Below are 22,172 nucleotides of genomic sequence, written 5' to 3' on the forward strand. Positions count from 1 at the left end.
CATTCTACTTTTAGGAATTTATGCTAAGAAATATGATTTAGCTCAAGGACATTTATCTTGTCCTTGTTATTAAAAAGTAACTCAAAATGATAATTATCTAATTCTATAATAGTAGAAGAAGGCATGGAAAGAAGGCATATCATACTGGAAAACAATGAAGCTTTTTAAAATGTGTGATAGAATTGTGTTTATTGATCAGGGATGGGCTGCAACACCATATTTGTAAAAATCATATATCCTGGATTTTTGTTTGTTTGTTTATATCTCTGTTACTATGAGATCTTTAAGGACGAAGACTTCTCCTTAACTATCTCCCAGCACTCAGCACAGTTCCAGACATGCAGTAACCACAAAACAAACATTTATTCCTTGTTAAATCTGAAAAAATATATCTGTGTGTGTATGAAACATGGAAGCTTTTATTTTAAAGGTTAACGTGGTTATCTGGGTAATGGGATAATTTATGGATAATAAATTATCCAGTGGATAATTATTATCCATTGGATAATTTATCTTTTTAATTAGTAGTATTTCTGAGTTTTTTTTATAATGAACATTATTAGTTGTGTAACAAAATAAAAGAAGAAGTTTCTGTGCTCAAAAAGTCAGGACACACAGGTCTGTGACATGCTTTTCCCTCTGGAAGGACAAGCCTGAAAGCAGAGACCCTGGAAATTTACCATCTAAGGAAGGAAAGTCTGGGCAGAGCTAAGCACACAGTCTCTGTGTTGTGCAGGGTTTGGGGACCTGGGCAGGGCTGTGTGCTCTTACCTCCTGGGTCCTGGACTAAAAAGCAGACTCGACTACATCCCCTCTTGATACATCGTTCTCCAGCTCCACAGTCCCAGTCTCCTCGGCAGTGCTCCGTACAGATTTCTAACATCAGAAAAGGCTCAGTGAGTTGGTGGAAATGTAAATTGGTACAGCTGCTGTGGAGAACAGTGTGGAGGTTCCTCAAAAAACTAAAAATAGAACTACCACACGACCCAGCAATCCCACTACTGGGCATATATCGGGAGAAAAACATGGTCCGAAATGATACATGTACCCCAATGTTCATTGCAGCACTGTTTATAATACCCAAGACATGGAAGCAACCTAAACGTCCATCGACAGAGGAATGGATAAAGAAGATGTGGCACATATATACAATGGAATATTACTCAGCCATTATAAACAGTGAAATGCCATTTGCAGCAACATGGATGGACATAGAGGTTGTCATACTGAGTGAAGTAAGTCAGACAGAGAAAGACAAATATCGTATGATATTGCTTTTATGTGGAATCTAAAAAGAAATGATACAAATAAACGTATTTACAAAACAGAAATGGACTCACAGACTTAGAGAATGAATTTATGGTTACCAGTGGGGGAAGGGTGGAGGGAAGGGATAGTTAGGGAATTTGGGATTGACATGTACACACTGCTATATTTAAAAAGGAAAACCAACAAGGACCTACTGTATAGCACAGGGAACTCTGCTCAATATTATGTAGAAACCTAAATGGGAAAAGAATATGAAAAAGAATAGATACATGTATATGTATAACTGAATCACTTTGCTGTACATCTGAAACTAACACAACATTGTTAATCACCTATACTCCAATATAAAATAAAAAATTAAAGAAAAAAGAAAAAGAATAAAAGCCTCAGTGAACACGAAGAAGCCTTAGGTATGGGTATCTGGAAGCTACCATACACATGGCGGAGATTAGGCAATGGACCCACTTATACATGGCATATATCACACAGTGTAATGGAGAATGAAACAGGACATATAAAAATAAGTATATATTAGCATATTCATAGAGGACATTGAAATAATGTTTACCCAACAATCAATGGTGATTATTCAAAGGGGATAGAACTGTAGGCAGATTTAGCCCTTTTTGTTTAGTCTATGACATTTTAATTTTGGCAAGAAATGTGTAACTTTAACAAACAAAGGAACATACATTAAGAAAATAAAGAAAATTCAGAGAAATGAGCTTCAGCTTTTTGGCCAAAGCTGTTGATGAGCAGAAAAACAGAAGGATTTTCATACTCACAGAGCAATTCCTATGTGTGACAGTTGCACACACAAGAAAGAGTTGTTGAGCTATGTATCGTTCCCATTTAAGAAATGAGGAACTAGGAGCTCAGAGAACATAAATGACTCGCCCACGGTTGGGGCTTGTGAGCGGTGGTTCTGGGGTTGGAACCCGGGAGGACCTGGCCCCAAAGTCCATATTGAATCAATACCTTCTCTGTGATTCCCCAACAGACACATATGCCCTCGTGGCTTCTTGGATTGGTTCTGCTGGGGCCTCATATGCCTGAGGGTCCAATGTGTCTTTTGGGAGGCACAATGACTTTTTTGGGGGGCGGGGGAGGCTAATGGTCAGCCTTCAGGGTAGGAACCCATAAACACTTGAGGAACAGGGCTTCCCTGGTGGTCCAGTGGTTAAGACTCTGCGCTTCCAATGCAGGGGGCCTGGGTTCGATCTCTGCTCAGGGAACTAGATCCCTCATGCCACAGTTAAGAGTTTGCACGCCACAACTAAAGATCCGCATGCCACAACTAAAGATCCCGTGTGCCACAACGAAGACACAACGCAGCCAAATTAATTAAGTAATTTAAAACAAACAAACACTTGAGGAACTATGCTCATCCCTGACCTCCCAGGCATCTGTTGCAGACCGGTGTAACCTTTTCCATGCTGACCACCACTGCACCTACAAAGATGGCTTTCCTCTCCTAGGTGTACAGGGTGGCATTCTACCTACATGGTTCCCAGTTCAGGCCTCTCTCACCAAGGAAATGGTGCTGGTTCTCAGCCTCCCAAACCCTGGTGCCTCCTGAGGTCTCTTGCTGTTTGTGACACCATCACAGATGCACTGCCAGCAGCCAACACCAGGGGTTTCCAGTGGCTCAAGCCCACCACGTGGCTAACTCTATTGCCTCCTCTTCCCTTCCTTGGGATTAGAGGGATGAAGGTACCACATACTTAGAAAGGTAGAGGAGTAATTGATCAAAGGCTCATTGAGCAAAAGCCACCTTGTGTCACTGAAACTGTGAAACCGAGTGACGTGAAGAAACCATTAAAGTCTCCGGATCCAGGATGAAGTCCCTCTGTCATCCTGACTGCAGCAGAAGCACAGCCTGGTCCTTTCCTTGGCAGTGAAGCTGAGGGTGTGCTTGCAAGGTGCTCATTGTAACCAGTGGCCTTTTGGTTCAAAAGAATGTCTCCTCTTTAAGTGACCTGACTGATTTTGCTACTTGTGATTTTAGAGTCACGTATCAGTATCAAGACCTTAATTATCACCAACTTACATATAAAGAAACCATATTGGGCAGGAAAAAATTCAGCCTGAGGGAGCAAAGGTTTGGTCTGGGGCACTGCCTGAGGGCAAATTTGGGGAACAATTGGGGGTGTAACTTGTTAGAGGACTTCTCAAATTTTCTTCTTATCCAGCTGTGCAGAGAATTGAGCAGAAACGTTGCTAGGAAGATTGCGGGGTGGGGGGATGGTGCCCTGAAAGAGTGAGGCAAATTAAAGAGAATGTGCAACCAAAGCCTTTTCAGGGGATGGGGACTGGGGCCACCCTGCTGTGTGCCCCAGAAGCAGAGAGCAAGAGAAGGAAGTGTCAAATCCCAGCAGCCTGCAGGGAAACTGACACCATTGATCAACAGTGAGACTGACATCCCTGTGGCTTTGGGAAACCAAGCTAATGTAGGCACCAGCTCACCCCCAGTGAGTCTGGCTGGGAGTCCTTGGGTTGGGGCTCTGGTCAGAGGTCCCCAGACCTGATGGGAGGAGAGTTCAGGCCCTAGGTTTCCAGCTCCTGGCTCCTGTCTTGAGGACGGTATAACCCCTGCATGCACTTATTCTCTGGTCTGGTGGGACTGTTTCGTGAATGAGTTCATCTCCTGTAAGATTTCCAGAGCTTTCACGTTAAAGGAAGAAAAGAACAAATAATCTCTGCAACAACTCTGCCAGTTGAGCCAGTGCACAAACACCGGCTTCCTGTAGCATCTATTTCTTCTCCAGGATAGATTCCTCATTTGAAATGTGGAGTTTCTTACACAAATAATTTGAAAGTAGAGGCTGATCATATCCAACAAACTATGTGCCCAAGCTAAGAGTCTCATCTGTTCTTTTCCGATTTTCTTTTTTTTTTTTTTTTTTTTTTTTTTTGCGGTACGCGGGCCTCTCACTGTTGTGGCCTCTCCCGTTGCGGAGCACAGGCTCCAGACGCGCAGGCTCAGCGGCCACGGCTCACGGGCCCAGCTGCTCCGCGGCATGTGGGATCCTCCCGGACCGGGGCACGAACCCGTGTCCCCTACATTGGCAGGCGGACTCTCAACCACTGCGCCACCAGGGAAGCCCCACCTTTTCCGATTTTTATTTCATTTTTTTCTTCTGGGTGACCTGAATTAAATTAGCCAGGTTTAGGAGGAAAAGAGGGCAGAGGAGGAGTGGATGCTAAGATTCTTTTTGCTTGTCCCAGCTCCCATGAGTTCTGCCACAGGGCGGCCCCATGCAATGAGTCACTGGTTTTCTGAGCACATCTGCTTCTCCAGATGTTTATACTGTGAAAAACGTGTTAAGGAAACCTAACTCAAAATAGGAGCGAGGAAACCACGAAGGAAGGGCTCTCATGCAGGTACCACTCATGGCAGCTTGCGTCCTCCAGCAGGAAAGAGGAAGATTTCCTGTTGGCCGCCGGCCAGGAGCCGCCCTCGCCTGCAGCCAATGAGAAGCTACCACCACTTCAGACTCTCACTTTCCTCCAATGAACTGCTGCACGAAACAACCCCTCCCAACTTCCTCCTGTCCTCTGTAAAAGCACGCTCTCCTTTGTTCTCCAGACTTGCCGGTGGTTTGCCACATTTTCCTTTCTCCAATTGCAACTCCTCTGCTATTCTCGAATAAACTCAATTTTGCTGGCTGAATTGCTTACCTTTTTCTTTTAAAAGGCTGACAGTACCATATACATTCATATATTTCATTTAATCCTCACACGATGTAGTAATGGAGATAACATTTTCTGGGTTTCCCTGATGAGGAAACTGGGGGTTAAAAATATTACATACATTTCCCCAGTGTCCACAGAGCAACGTTTTGAAGTAAAGTCCTAAGCCCATGTGGTGTTGCCTCCTACTTAACAGTATTTCCTGTTACTCCTTTTCCCTACCATTAATTTTTTTAAAAAATTATGTGCTAGGGTCAGGGCCAAATACATGATCTACTTTAGCACATTCAGTCCTCACCATACCCTCTGCAATAGGTGTTGACCCATGTTGCAGCAGAGGAACTCGAGGTTAAGTAACTTGCCCTAAACCCCACTTTGGTGAGCTGCAGAGGTGGGATTTGAAGGCTCCGGAGCCCTGCCCTGCACCTGCCACTTTGCCAAGCACGGAGCCGGCATCAATCTTGACTTAGCCACTCACTGGTTTTATAACCACAAGCAATTCACAGTCACTTTAACCCGAGAAACCTCAGTTTCTTCATTCAGGCATAATAAGGAGGTACAGAAAATCTAGTGAGAAAAACCAGCATTGAGGTATTGCTTAGAATAGCAACAGTAAACAAGATAACAAAACAAAATCCCACCTGAAATGTCCACTAGAAGGTGATTTACTGAGGTGATGTAGTATATTCTATATGGTGGGATACAGTAAATTAAATTTATTAAATTTAATAATTAAATATGTGAAATCAAGTAAAATGAAATATATTGTGTTGACAGTGAAAGATGCTCCCAACAAAACTTAAGTGACAAAAAAGTATTTATGGAATGGCTTTTCTGGGTTAAAAATATAATAATAGTAAATATCATTAATATTTATATAAATACAGATAATAAGTATAATGCTGCAGAAGTGTTCATTATTTTCTAGACAGTCAAAATATTATGATTATATAAGCATACCATATATATATATAATGATCATCATACGATAATCATAGTATATACATATATACACATATATAGGCTCATCAGTAGTTTCTGACTTTTATATAATGAGCTTCACTTGGAGAAAAAAAAGGGAAATGATTAAAGGTCTTTTTAAGGGGTATTTATTAATGACATGCTGGGCACATGGCTCTCTCACCTGTTTTCCCCCTGTAAGGGCAAGAGTGGAGGAAGAGCCCCCAGGAACACTGATGGGTTTCTGTCCCATTTCTGATCAGCAGCACAGTTTTGGAAAGGCCAGGCAGGGCTAACCCTGGCACAGCTGGCTGGGGAATCAGGCGGGGCTCCTGGTCTTACCTCCTCTGGAGGAGCCGTGGCAGACTTTCCTACAGCCCTTCTGCGTGCACCATTTCCTGGCTCCGCAGTTCCAGTTTTTCCAGCACCGGATCTCACAGTGGTCTGCCAGAGAAGATACATCAAAAACTTAGGGCTTCCCTGGTGGCGCAGTGGTTGAGAATCTGCCTGCTAATGCAGGGAACACGGGTCCGAGCCCTGGTCTGGGATGATCCCACATGCCGCGGAGCAACTAGGCCCATGAGCCACAACTACTGAGCCTGTGCATCTGGAGCCTGTGCTCCGCAACAAGGGAGGCCACGATAGTGAGAGGCCCGCGCACCGCAATGAAGAGTGGGCCCCGCTCGCCACAACTAGGGAAAGCCCTGGCACAGAAATGAAGACGCAACACAGCAAAAATAAATAAAAAAATTTAAAAAAAAACAAAACAAACTTAAGTCTCAGGAGCAGGTACTAGGAAGGGGCTGGAGCACAGAATGAACGGAGCCCTTCCTACAAGGTAGCATCTACATTTTATCACTTTAACAAATTATGTAATTTATAAAATGTCTACTATTGCAAAAAAGTTCACAATCTGAATAGAACTTTACAGTTTAAAGAATGCTTTCACAATGTACATGATGTAATGAGATGATATTACTCCGAGATGTTGATTCAATGTATCTTTTGTTCCCAATTCTTCCTAGTTTCTGGCTGCCCATTGCCCTCCCCCGCCCACAACTCATTGAGTTAATGGCAGCCCCTGCTTCGTGGGGAGGGCACATCAGCCTGGAATAAAGGGGCCAGGGCTCGGCAGTGAGTTTCAAATTAGGCTTTGTTGAATTAGACAACAACAGGCTCTGCTAAAAGAGAAAAATTTTTCGAAATTTCAGAAGCGCCTTTTAACACACACAAGGCTTAGAGCTCTGAGCAGAGAGAAGATGCTGGACATGATGTGAATTCTCATTCCATAGAAAAGGGGAAAGTCCTTCTGGTCAATGAGGAAGATGGGGGGAGGGAGGAGGTATAAGAAGGAAGGAAGGAGAGGGCGGGGAGGGAGAGAGAGAGGGAGGGAGGAAGAGGAGAGGAAAGGGAGAGAATATGAAAACAAATGTTCATAACCTTGACCTTTTCATTTCACTCCTAAGAAATATATTCTACAGGAAACATTTCCACCTATGGACAAAAATATAAAATCACGTTCATTACAGCAACCTGGGCAACAGCAAAAACTGTCACGCAAATAGAATGACGACCAAAAGGGAATTGGTTAAATGAATTATAGTAAACTTATTCATTAGTCATCACATAATCCAAAAAGAATGAGATGTATTTGTGTGGACATGGAAAGATGTCCACAATTTATGTTAAATTTTAAAAGATGTATGTCATGCATAATAGGATACTTTATACAAGAGAATAGGATATATTCTAATTTATGCAAATGGCCACAACAGAGGGCTTTCAATATGCCCTTTCAATATGCTTCACAGGCAGACCTGGGCTCTCCCTCATTATCTATGTGGCCACAAGAAAGTCATTTCACTGCTGTATGCCTCAGTTTCCTCATCTGTATAACAGTGATATTTGTTACTACTGTACCTCTGAGATTTAAAAGCAATAATCTCAGGACCTGCCTGGCAAATAGCAGGAGCTCAGAATGTGATGTTTCTTCCCAGAGTGACTGTGTATCTGTCAGGGAATTAGTTAGTGCATAAGGTTGGTAAATCCTTCTAGACACCACATATTGTCAAATAGTACACGCTGCTGGTTTTTCAAACACACGTGGAACCTATTGTACCCAATAAATTACAAAACAGTTTAATAGAATCACTGAGTTAACTGGATAATCAACCATCGTGTGGGTTGCCTGACATTTTTTACATAATTACATTGTCCTCATGGGGTGATTTTGAAAATATGAATCAAAACGCTTAAAGGTATTCAGGGCTGTGGGTTTGATTGAAGACTTGTTAATTGTCCTCCAAACAGAGACACAGGTGATAATAGCGGAGGGCCTGTGGCGAGGCTGGGATTCAATTGGAGATTTTTGGACTCTGGACATCCTGTTTTTTCACAGTCACATGAGGGTGATGCTCCCTTTCGATGAAGGGCACCTTCAGAAATGGGGCATTTCTGGCTCTCATGCTCCCAGGGACTTTTTCTACCATTTAGTGAGCCCTTGTTATTGTGCCAGCTCTAGGCAAGTGAGTCACATCTGTGATCTCATTTATTTGTCACAAGGTCTCTAGGAGGTAGGTCTTCGTAATCCCCAAGTACAGAAACTGAGGCTCTGGGAGCTCGAGCAAATTGCACAAGACCACAGAGACAGAAAAAAGCTGACACAGAATCTGCTAAGTCTGATTCCAAGGAAAGATTTCAAAAGAAGCTTCCTCGTTACTGCTCCCAGGTCTCTGTGGCACTAGCATTTGTGTTCACCCACGAACCAGGACAGTGATGACAGCCCCAGGAATAGCTGCTCCCATCAGAAGCCCTTCTCAGGATGGGGCTATGGGTCCTGGCTAAGGGAAGGGAGGGGAGATGTGGAGGAAGGCCAGGTAGCCGGCCAGACACGGGGAAATCCCTCTGGGACAGGACCCACTTGCTCCGGTTGGGACTTACAGGAAAAAGACAGAACCATATGCAAAGATGCTGGGTCATTTGTCCTTAGCGTTTCTGTGCCCTGAGGAAATGAATGAAGAAAGAGGCAGAAGTGGGCAAATGGTGACTCTTGAAGGGTACTTCCTGCAGGGAGGGTGTATGAAAATGTTCTGGGTTTTTTCAAGTTAAAGAGACTGGCTTTGCCATGTATCGACAGGTCATGTCACCTTTCTGAGCCCCAGTTCCCATGTCTATGAAATGAGCATGACACTACAACTTAAAAAGATGTTATGAGAAATCAAGGCATGCACACTTCCCCCTCATCCACTCTAGCCAGGGCTGCCACGTGTGGTTTTACAGGTTGTGAGCCACACAATTATGTCTGCTGACAGGATGGGTGGCACTGTAATACATCTCAACCTCATTTCTGAAGTCCTCCGCCCAGAGGGAGAGGCAACTTTTCCATAATGGATAAAGGCGTTTGTTTACCAAACTGGACTCTGTCTGGTGTAAGGGGCCTTTTTCTAGTTCTCCCAAAAGTGTCATTTGAGCTAGTGGTGGTCTCCATCCAGCCTGTCATGACTGCCTGTTTTTCGACACAGGCTGCTGCCGTAAAGATTTCTCTCACCCTCTGTAGGTTTGAGGCTATGGTTTTCCTGTCTGGAACCAAGCCACCCCTTAGTACAAATTGGGAGACAATTGTAGGCAGGAAAATCTAATGGGACTCCCTTTGCTCTGGGAATAGGGGAGATATAAACCCTGGCAGAGATGAGAGAAAGGAAAAAATCTTTCATTCATCCCTTTAAGAGAAGGGGCCTTTGGCAACCAGGGGTCTTGGTCTTTCCTGAGTCCCTGGCTGCCTCTGAGATTTTAAAGGTTAATAGAATTTGGAAGGTCCAACCCCCAGTCTGACCCTCAACCTCCAGTCCATGTCACAAGCACCTAAGGAAACCAGAGCTGCGACCTAGAGCCAGGGAGTGATGTAGCGGCCCAAGCTCCTGGGGCCAGGTTCTAAGCCTTGTACATGTCAGGCAGGACCAGACCGCAGGGTTAATGCATACGGTTAGCAAGTCCCCATGAAACCCATACATTGTCTATAAAATGATTAAGTGTTGTGCTACTCTTTTCAAATATAAGCACAGACAGCTGTAAATAATAGCATAAACTTCCATTTAGTGGCATTACTGAGTCCATTAGGCATGGTGTCCTTATGCATGTTACATACTAAAAGCTCCGTTATGTTACGTTTTAACCTTTTTAATGTTTTCAAAGGGTCCTTATGAGGCAATTTGGAAATACGTATTTAAGCCTTAGAAATAGGTGGCGCTCTGAGCTTTACTAAAGACTTGTCTATGGGTCCACAGAGAGGAGACCCAAGCTCACAAAACGATCTCACAGCCAGTAAGCGGCCGAGCCTAAAGCCAAGAGAATGTCTGTCTGACTCCAGGCCCTGAAAGCTTCACCTCCACATGGTGCTAATGCTCCCTCTTGACCAAGGGAGCCTCGGGGAAGGTGTATATCTGGCACCAACCCTTCACTTGTTTCTTGGCCACCGTTTATTGAGCACTTGCTAAGTGCCAGGCACCGGGCTAAGTATTTAGCACAACCTCATTCACTCTTTAGAATGACCCTGTGAGGTACGAACTATTATCACCGTTTTAGGATGAGTAACATGCACCCAACTCAGAGCTAGGAAAAGGAGGGGCCAGGGTTCAAATGGGGTCTGTGCGGCTTCAGATCTCCTCGTTACACTGGATGGCTGCCAAGGCTCTGTGGAGCTAGCAGCCGTGCTCTCCCACGAACCAGGACAATGATGTCAGCCCCAGGAATAGCCTTCCCCATCAGAAACCCTCACTGCCTCCTCCCGTGGCTCCCCAGGGAGGGGCTGTGAGAGTCAGGAGGGGAGTCGCAGGGGAAGTCCAGTCAGCCAGCCAGAGGTGGGGAAACCCCACTGGGACAGAGGTGGCTTGCTCCAGTTGGCTTTGCAGGGAACAGGACAAGGTGGTCTGAGCAGGATGGAGATCTAAGTGGGGAGCATGGCCACGAGAACGAGTCAGAGTGTGGCCAGTTAGCTGACACACACTTGTGGTCACTCCATACAAAGAGGTGGGGTGGGGTTTTTTCTTATAGTTTGAATGTGGATGAAAGTACAGAACCATGTGGATAACGTCCCCTCATTATTATTTCTTCGGGAGGCAGCGTGGTGTGCTGGGAAGTACTCTAGCTTTGGATGTGAAGAGATCACCTCTGCCATTTATTAACTGCCTGATATGGGATGAGCACATAATCTCTCTGAGACTCAGTTTCCAAGCACTTGAAATACGGGTAATAATATTTACTTCAAAAATGTGTAATGAACATTAAATGCAAAAGTGAGATTTACAGACATTTCCACCTCATCAGTTCTAGCCAGTACTGCTGTGTTGATTGGGTAGGTCATGCACTAGACAGTGATAGCCAGCAGATGGCGACAGGTTAGCTAACACCATAGACTTAGCTCCTGAGCCAGGCGCTCAGGCTCTGCCTTCCCTGGAGCTGGAGGAGGACAGGGATCTTTAGTGAAAGTTGGGGGCACTGTTAAGGCACTTTTTGGTGTCACTGTTTGCAGTGTGATCCAAGTGACTTAAGGAAGAGGGTGCAAAGGAAACCATAAACAAGATGAAAAGACAACCCTCAGAATGGGAGAAAATATTTGCAAATGAAGCAACTGACAAAGAATTAATCTCCAAAATTTACAAGCAGTTCATGCAGCTCAGTATCAAAAAACAAACAACCCAATCCAAAAATGGGCAGAAGACCTAAATAGACACTTCTCCAAAGAAGATATACAGACTGCCAACAAACGCATGAAAGGATGTTCAGCATCACTAATCATTAGAGAAATGCAAATCAAAACTACAATCAAAACTACCTCCCCCGCAGTCCACTGCCTTCCAATGCAGGAGGCATGGGTTCAATCCCTGGCTGGGGAACTAAGATCCCACATGCCGTGGGGTGTGGCCAAACACTTAAAAACAAAAAACAAAAAAAACTACCTCACATGGGGTGGGAGGGAGGGTGATACAAGAGGGAAGAGATATGGAGACATATGTATATGTATAACTGATTCACTTTGTTATAAGGCAGAAACTGATGCACCATTGTAAAGCAATTATACTCTAATAAAGATGTTAAAAAAAAAAAACTACCTCACACCAGTCAGAACGGCCATCATCAAAAAATCTACAAACAATAAATGCTGGAGAAGGTGTGGAGAAAATGGAACCCTCTTGCACTGTTGGTGAGAATGTAAATTGGTACAGCCACTATGGAGAACAGTATGGAGCTTCCTTAAAATACTAAAAATAGAACTACCATATGACACAGCAATCCCACTACCAGGCGTATACCCTGAGAAAACCATAATTCAGAAAGAGTCAGGTACCACAATGTTCATTGCAGCACTATTTACAATAGCCAGGACATGGAAGCAACCTAAGTGTCCATCGACAGACGAATGGATAAAGAAGATGTGGCACATATATACAATGGAATATTACGCAGCCATAAAAAGAAATGAAATTGAGTTATTTGTAGTGAGGTGGATGGACCTAGAGTCTGTCGTACAGAGTGAAGTAAGTCAGAAAGAGAAAAACAAATACCGTATGCTAACACATATACACGGAATCTAAAAAAAAAAAGGTTCTGAAGAACCTAGGGGCAGGACAGGAAAAAAGACGCAGACGTAGGGAATGGACTTGAGGACACAGGGAGGGGGAAGGGTAAGCTGGGACAAAGTGAGAGAGTGGCATGGACATATATACACTACCAAATATAAAATAGATAGCTAGTGGGAAGCACCCACATGGCACAGGGAGATCAGCTCAGTGCTTTGTGACCACCTAGATGGGTGGGATAGGGAGGGTGGGAGGGAGACGCAAGAGGGAGGAGATATATGTATATGTATAACTGATTCACTTTGTTATACAGCAGAAACTAACACACCATTGTAAAGCAATTATACTCCAATCAAGATGTTAAAAAAATAAAAATTAAAAATTAAAATAAAAATAGAGGGCTTCCCTGGTGGCGCAGTGGTTGAGAGTCTGCCTGCTGATGCAGGGGACATGGGTTCGTGCCCCGGTCCGGGAAGATCCCACATGCCGCGGAGCGGCTGGGCCCGTGAGCCATGGCCGCTAAGCCTGCGCATCTGGAGCCTGTGCTCCGCAAAGGGAGAGGCCACAACAGTGAGAGGCCCATGTACCGCAAAATAATAATAATAAAAATAAAAATAGAAAAAGAAAAGGAAGAGGGTGGACAGGAATCACGGTAAGGTGAGAAAAAGAAAAATATATATTTGGTTCATTCTTTAGTTTCCTCATCTGTAAAATGGACGTGAGATGAATACCTATATCTTTCATACCTAAAGTGCTCAAGATTAAACAAAATAATGTATTTTGAAAAAGATCTGGCACAGAGAATTTGCCAAATATGTGTTTTTCACTTTTTTCCCATCATGTGGGATGCCAACTTATGGCAAAGGATCTTTGAAACATTCCCTAAAAACATTTCATAAACATCTTTGAAGTTGTTTTTAAGTTGCATGTAATTTAAAATTAAAATATACCTGTAAGGCCAACTGGCCCGAGGCAGGGGAACACAATCAGATTCACAGGTTGCATCAGAACGAAATTCTCCTCCGGACCACCCAGTTCCAGAAACTGCCCTGGAGACATTCCACACCACCCAGTTCCAGGAACTGACCTGGGGACTTTGCACTCCGCCCAGCCTTCCCGTCTTTCGAGGGGCGGGACTAACGGTCCCCCAGGATACCCGAAAAGACCACCAAATAAGGAATACCCTGCGCCCTCCCAGATTCACCACACCCCTTTCCCTTCTTCCCCTATAAAATCTTGCCCAACCCTCGCCCGGGTGCGACTTCTCTGGCTCCTTTCTCTCGGACCAGTGAACCTCGCCCGGGAGCGCTCCCTAATAAAGCTCACTTGAAGCTTTCCTCTGTTTCGCGGTGCCGTTTGTTAAGATCCGACCTTACAATACCCAGCATTTTGAAGTTTATGAAACTTTTTGACATAAACAATACATCCTCACAAACGCAAATTGGCCAAGTATCTTTGGATTTAAAAAAACATGCATGCCCTTTGAGTCAGCAATATCATTTCTAGCAATGTTTCCTAAGGAAATAATCAAGTTATAAACGGAACGATTTAGTTTCAAGGGAACCCTTTGATAGTAAAATATTAGAGAAGTTTAAAAGCCCATTGGTCAAGAAGTAGTAAACAAAATGTGGTACATTCACAGTAAAAATGCTTTGATGTCTTTGAAAAAAATAGAGTTGTAGAAATATGTCCATGCTTGTAGCAAGCTATTCACTACATATTATTGAGAGTAAAAAGAAAAGTTTAAAGATGTTTGTTCGTGGAGTGTGATGTCATGATTATTTGGCACCATACCCCCTGAATATATTTGTGGAAGGATAACATACACGTAACCATGTTTACCTCCTAGTAATAAGATTACAGGCACATCTTGCCATCATTTTGTTCCGTAGTTCCTGACTTTTCTGTAATAAATACGTATTCCTTGTGAAAAATTAAATGAGATTCTTTTTTTTTTTAGGATTCTCATACTTGAAAATGTTGGGATAAATGTTCTGAGACCAACCTTTCCCTCAAAGGGCAAGAACAGAGGGACACCTCAGGCATTCGGGTGTGTTTCTCTGGGTGATCACACAATTGTGCAAGTTCAGGTAACACCAAGCTCTTAATTCTCCCAGGATAGGCTGGGGTGGAGAAAGTCAGGGCTCACCTTTATTAGTCTGTGGGGCGCAGATACGTGCACAGCCAACCTCCACGCATTCTTTTCCTTCTTCACAGTCCCAGTCTCCTGAACACTCATTCATACAGATCGCTGGCGAGAGGAAAGACACAGTTAGAAGCTTTGAAGTCTTACGATTAGAAAATAAATACTCTCAATGCCTTTACAATATCTTTCAAAAACCATCAGTTCCCTAGAAATAAATCTAACCAATTATGTGCAGAAAACTACACTATATTACTAAGAAAAAAATTTAACTGTCTTATAAATGGAGACAGACGTCATGTTCATGGATGAAAAGATTCAGTGTTATAAAGAAACAAGTTTCCCCCAAAATTGAAATTTAATATAATCCCAGTAGAAATCGTAGAAGGAGTTTTCACAAAAATGGATAAGCTGATTCTAAAAGTTTACATGTAAGTTTCCCAAACCAACAATAATCAAAATAAGGATCAAGACAATTTTAAACAAAGTTACAGGATTTCAGTGTGGTTGGATTAATGCAACATGGACTGTCCATGTGAAAAAAAGGAACTTGTCCCCTACCTTACACCACACTACAAACTCTGTTCCAAATGGGTTATAGACCGAAGTGAAAGGTAAAGCAATAAAGCTTCTAGAAGATACTATAATAGATAGCTTCATGATCTCAGGATAGGCAAATATTTCTTAAATATTACAAAAATATTGCTGACCATTAAACTAGATAGGTAGATGGAACCTCATTAAAATAAGGAACTTTTCTTCATTGAATGACACCATTAAGAGAGTGAAAAGAAAAGCTACATTGGGAGAAAATGTTTATAATACATATATACAACAAACAACTTGTATCCAGAATCCCTTACAAATCAATAGTAACAATTGATAACCTAATAGAAAAATGGGCAAGAGGATTGAACAGACACTTCACAAAGGAGAAAGTTAGAAGTTGTTACAAAAAAATAACGTCAGATTTTGGGAAGGTGGTTTTAATTGTGTAGGTTGGCATAATTTTTGAATCTTCTATAATTTCCCCTTAAAAACACACAGAGCAATCAAAATAGCAAAATTCAAAACACATAGACAACAAAACTGCGGAACAAGGTATCCCCTCAAACTCCACAATATGAGTGGATGGAAGGAGACAAACCACTGTCACCTACCACACCAGTGAGACATTTGCATCTGTGCAGAAATCCGCAGGAAGCAATGAGGTGACTGATGGAGAAGACTGGGGTCATTTTTCCCATGGGAACTTCCTGAGGAATGTACTAGAGACTGATCGCCAGCCAACCAAAGTACTGGAGAGGCATCAAAACGGGGACTAGTAAGGCCATTAGATATATACTTACAGTAGAATTCAGACTTAATAATGGTCTATGGAAAGAGTCTATGAAGTAGCTATATGTTTTGACAATATACCTATTAAAAATCAGGGAGGCGGAAGGAAAGAACATAGGAAAAGCAGAGTAAGCTTGATAAGTACCTTAACATGATTAAGTGGGAATGAAAGGATATTGCTTAAAATCAGCTGCTGGGGGTAGGGGAGTGTGGAGGAAGGAAAGAAGGAAATTAGCTAATTTCATTATGACTATCACTCATAGCAGGAAACCTATAGGTAATAATAAAAAAAAAGGAGGACCAAGGGTGGTACTCTAAGGTCTTAGTTTAAGGTAACTAATAGAACAAAAAACGAAACCCTTTCTAAATGCAAAACATATAGTAAGAGAGAGGGGAAAGGAGAGAGAGAGATTACACAAATAAAATAGATTATATAACAAAAGACTATGTATCTAACAAAGATATCTGCAACAGTAAATAAAATAACAACCAAAATGGTAGGATAAACCACACGTATTTCTTTTAGAGACACAGATCAGATCCAACCCAATCTGATAAGGGGAATGTGAATCGCAGGGTGACGGCTCATTTAGATCAAAGGAAATGCATCTGATCAAGGCTGAATCTCCACTCTGCAGTGGGGACACGGCAGCTTCCGTGCCAAACCATCCCCAGGTCTAACACTGGGCTCTGTGCCTTCTCTGCTCTCAGGGAGGATCCCCTCAGCAACCTCACCTCCGAAAGTAGGTCTCGCAGTATAGGCCACCTCCAGCCCCCTGACGATGAAAGCCACCAGAACAAAGATGGTGCCTGTCTTCATGTTGAACTTTATGTGATGCACGGGCAGAGCCCAGCCCATTTTATACTCTCAGTGTCACCAGAAAGGAGGGTGGGGCGGGAGGAAGAAGACCTGGAAAAGTATCAAAATATAAGCCCTCAAGGGAGTGCCCTCAGATGTTCTAGTTTCCTTGATTTCTGCTTTCTCAGATCAGGGAATGGTTTCTTGGAGACGCAGATACCTAATGGGAGAGCTTGGGAACATTTTTTAGCCCTTCATTCATTGCTTCATCACAGCTTGCCCCTGGTTTCCCTAGTGCCCTTGGGAACTGTGGTCAAAGAAAAGAATTTTCTTTGTGTAAATTAGAATTTCAGAGTGCGAGCTTACATTACGAAGCCAGGTGCTGTTTGTCAGGGCCCATCTGGGGTGTCCTGCAGGACCGGTTACACAAGGATGGTGAATGTGTGCTTTGAGTGGTTCCCAGGGCTGAGGGTGGAACCACAATGGTAGTGATGTATAAAGATCACAAGCTGGGACTTCCCTGGTGGCCCAGTGGTTAAGAATCTGCCGGCCAAGGCAGGGGACATGGGTTCGAACCCTGGTCCGGGAAGATCCCACATGCCACAGAGCAACTAAGCCCGTGCGCCACAGCTACTGAGCCTGCGCTTTAAAGCCTGTGAGCCACAACTACGGAAGCCCGTGAGCCTACATCCCGTGCTCCACAACAAGAGAAGCCACCGCCATGAGAAGCCCACGCAGCGCAACAAAGAGTAGCCCCTGGTCGCCGCAACTAGAGAAAGCCCGCACACAGCAACAAAGACCCAACGCAGCAAAAAATAAATGAATAAATAAATAAATTTAAAAAAATAAATAAATAAAATAAAAATCACAAGCTGGGCAGGGCCCTTGGGGGTTGAGAGACATGGTCCCTCTTGGTGACTGGTGTTCTCTGAGCCTATTCTGCTCCATACCAAGAGGTTCCTGGACAGAAGGCTGTGTGGGTGAGCTACATGAGCAGAACTACAGCAGAAGGACAACTAAACATTCCACAGGGGCCTGTGGAAGGAGCCCACCCTCTTTCCTATCCAAAGATTCTCAAAATCTTTGAGAAAGGCGTAGGCAGGTAAAACCCCAATGACCATGGGAATGAAGAGAAAGTCTGCGTTGTCCTTGGTGGTCAGAGCCTGGACAAACGCCTTAGCACTCCCTGTGGGGAGGCCTGGACAAGCTACCCTGAGAACAGAGAAAGACTCAGCAAGCCACAAGAGGAGGGCTCAGACTGGCCATCTCAGGCAGGGAGCTCACACCCAGGATCTCAGAATCTCTGCAGATGCAAAGGGTAGTAAGCACCCAGGAAGGACTCCTCAACCTGAAGGAGGGACCAGGATACCCAGAGAGGGAGCTCAGTCCAGGGTGGAGATTAATGGCTGCAGGCAGCATAGAGAACAGCAGTTGGTCAGCCTGGATCCAAACCCAAGGTGGCTGGCTGGATCCCAGGCTGCTACGTATCGTGGCTTTGTTCATGGGGCCGGGGCTGGACAGCCCCAAAGAGCTTGCAGGAGAATCCTTTGGCGCAGCACGGTTGGCAAGGAGAGGACTCCTGAATCCCTCTCAAAAAGTGATGAGACGGGACGATTATCACTTAGTTAATATAACCTGTCAAAGTTCATTTTCACACAACAAACACATGAATGTGCTAAATAATTCAAACAATACAAATATATCCAGAGTAACCTTGCAGGCGGTAATCAATATGACCAGTTTGCCGCGTATTTTTCTAAACCCTTTTCCTATGTTTCTACATACACACATGTGTGTATATACAAATATATACTTTGTTTGCAGAAATGAAATTATATGTATTAATTTGCTTTATCCATTTAACATGATGTCTTGGACAGCTTTCCAGGTTAGTATCTTCTTTTCCTTTTAAAAAATAACTACTATCTAAAATTCCATTACATGAATGGCTTATAATTTATTTAACCAAACTTCCATTGTTGGACATTTAGCAGGTTTGTGGGTTTTTTGGTTATCAAACAATTTGCTGTGGATATGTAACATACACTTTGTAGTGCTTCCTTTTATCTATATCTATATCTATATCTATCTCAGTATTTCTCCCAGAATAGATGCCCTAACATGGAAATACAAAGGAGACATCTATGGTAAAGTTGGAAGATATTGCCAAATTGTCCTGCAGAAAGACTACACTATTTATGGCTCAATAATATTCATATATATAAATCATATATATATAGCATATATATAATATTCATCTATACATATCACACTTTCTTTAGTCCTCTATTGATGGGCACCTAGGTTTCTTTGCAGATACGAAATGTGCAGTGTGGGGAATATAGTCAATAATTGTGTCATATCTTCGTATGCTGACAGATGACAACTAGTCTTATCCTGGGGATCGTTTTGAAATGTATAGAAATGTTGAACCACTGTCTTGTGTACCAGAAGTTAACATAGTGTTGCAGGTCAATTATACTTCAAAAACAAACAAATTCACAGAAAAAAGAGATCAGATTTGTGGCTCCCAGAGGCAGAGGAGAGGGAAGGGGGAATTAGATGAAGGCAATCAGAAGGTACAATCTTCCAGTTACAAGATACGTAAGTATTAGGGATATAATATACAACATGGTAAAGATAATCAGTACTGCTAAGTGTTATAAATGAAAGCTGCTAAAAGAATAAATCTTAAGAGTTCACATCACAAGGAAAAAACAATTTTTAAAATTTCTTACTGCTGTTATCTCTATGAGATGATGCATGTTCACTCAACTCACGGTGATAATCATTTCACGATGTATATAAGTCAAATCATGTTTCACACCTTAAACATACACAGTGCTGTATGCCGATTATCTCTCAACAAAACTGAAAGGAAAAAAAAGACTATACAATTTACACTTCCAACCACAGTGAAGGAGACATGGATTTCTCACACACTGATCCAGTACATTTGTAGTCTTGCGTCCCCAAGTTAAATTTTTTTTTTAAACAACATAAATTTATTCTCTTGCAGTTCTGGAGCTCAGAAGATTGAAATCAAGGTATACATTCTAAAGTATGGGCAGGGCAACTCCTTCCAGAGCTCTAGGGGATAAGACCTTCCTTGCTTGTTCTAGCTGCTAGAGCTGCATTCCTCGGCTCTTGACCCCTTCTTCTATCTTTAAGGCCAGCAGCATAACACCTTCAAAACTCTGCTCTGTCTTCACTTTGCCTTCTCCCAATCTGTGACAAGTCTCCCTCTGCCTCCCTCCTACATAGACATTTGTGATTACATTTAGGACCTACCCAGGAAGTCCAGGATAATCTCCTCATCTCAAAATCCTTACTTTAGGGGCTTCCCTGGTGGCGCAGTGGTTGAGAGTCTGCCTACTGATGCAGGGGACACGGAATCGTGCCCCGGTCCGGGAGGATCCCACATGCCACAGAGCGGCTGGGCCCGTGAGCCATGGCCGCTGAGCCTGTGCGTCCGGAGCCTGTGCTACACAACGGGAGAGGCCACAAGAGTGGGAGGCCCGCGTACCGCAAAAACAAACAAACAAACAAAAAAAACCTTACTTTAGTCATGTCTGCAAAGTCACTATTGCCATATAAGGTAATATTCACAAGTTAAATTTTTTTTAATTCTATTTATTTATGTCTTTCTTGAAGTAGAGTTGATTTACAATGCTGTGTTAGTTTCAGGTGTACAGCACAGGGATTCAGTTATACATATATAGACGTAGCTATTCTTTTTCAGATTTTTTTCCATTATGTTATACAAGATACTGAATATAGTTCCCTGTGCTCTACAGTAGGTCCTTGTTGTTTACCTATTTTCTATATAGTAGTGTGTAACTGTTAATCCCAACCTCCTAATTTATCCCTCTCCCCTGAAGTTTTTAATGGACTATTTCCAGCTGTATATAGTCCCATAGGCCCCTTGGGATGTATCCCAGTTGGGGATATAAGGCAAAAAATTCTCACCACAGTAAAGACATTTAATTAGCAGAAGTTGTGTAACCCAATATAACCTGCTGGTTACTCTAGCACTTCAGTTCCAAGTATGAAGCAAAGCATAATCATGGCCTGGAATAGTCTTGCTGAAGTAGGCATTGCAAAAACAGGTGCTGCAAGGTTATTAAGGAGGGACTCTCTCCAATACCTGAACTTTATGAAGCACGCAATTGCCTGGCAGGTCCTGTACTTGTACTTTACACCCACCATCTCACTGAAGGCTCACAAGCCTGAGGGGCTGCTTCCATCGGCACCCCCATGACCCAGATGAAGAAAGTGAGACTCAAAGAAAGTCATGCCTTGCAAATACTCCCAAACCCACCAGAGACCCACTGATGTGGACTCTCCAGTCCTGGGGTCCAGAAAAGCTCTGCAGATGCTTTTCATGCACCTGGAAATAATGCGGAGTGCTTTACCTACCAAATAAAACCTTTATTTCTTTGTGAAAAACAAAACAAAATGATGTCCCTAGAAAAAGTGGATTTCTGGTACTCGAGTGACAATCACAAATTGGGGGATTTGCTAAATTCTCATGACCTATTATCATTTGAAAGGGTCAGGTGTCTGCAGCAGCCATGAGATGCAAATGAACAATGAAGGGAGAAGACTGAGTCAAGACCTTGGGAATTCCTAGATGTCCTCCTGTAACTGAGCAGGACTCTATGGGGCCTTCCTGGGACAGACCCCTCTCCCATATCCTCTGCTTTAGCTCCGTTCTGAAGTACCCAGATAATAGTCTCTGATGCACATCTCCTGAGTTGTTTTACAGATGCTAAAATAACCCCCAAATGGAAGAAATTAACTACTTAATGACCATGAGCACATAGTCCCCAGGCCTACTGGAGACTAAGGATTGATCATTTTAACCCCTGTGACACCCTTACTATCAAACAATCGGAGAATTGTGCACTAGCTGATCACAGACCCTGGGACTCCCCTTCCCACCTTGCCTTTAAATAGGCTTTGCTGAGACTCATCCGGGAGTTCAGGCTTTCTGAGCACTAGCTGTCCCCAACTCCTTGTATGACACCTTACAATAAACACTGCACTTTCCTTCACCACAGTCCGGTGTCAGTAGACTGGCTTTACTGCCTGCGAGGGAGCAGACCCAAGTTTTGGGCCAGTAACACTCAGTCTGTAAAACCCACCCATCGTACTTGCAGCCATCAAAGTTGTATTTCTTTTATTTTTTTAAATGGCACGAGACCTCGAGGCTGTCACAGCTTCCATGTTCAGACTCCTGAATTTGCTGGAATTCCATTTTTCCTGGAATTTCATATTCCAGAGAGTCATTTCCCAACCCTGTCAAATCCTTTAAACACCCAACTGCACGCTCAGCTCCCTAGTCCCAGATCTTGTTTATGTTGTATCTTTGTCATCTTTGTCCTGTTCCATA

The sequence above is a fragment of the Stenella coeruleoalba genome (genome assembly GCF_951394435.1).
Source record: "Stenella coeruleoalba genome assembly, chromosome: 19".
In the NCBI taxonomy this organism is placed as follows: domain Eukaryota; kingdom Metazoa; phylum Chordata; class Mammalia; order Artiodactyla; family Delphinidae; genus Stenella; species Stenella coeruleoalba.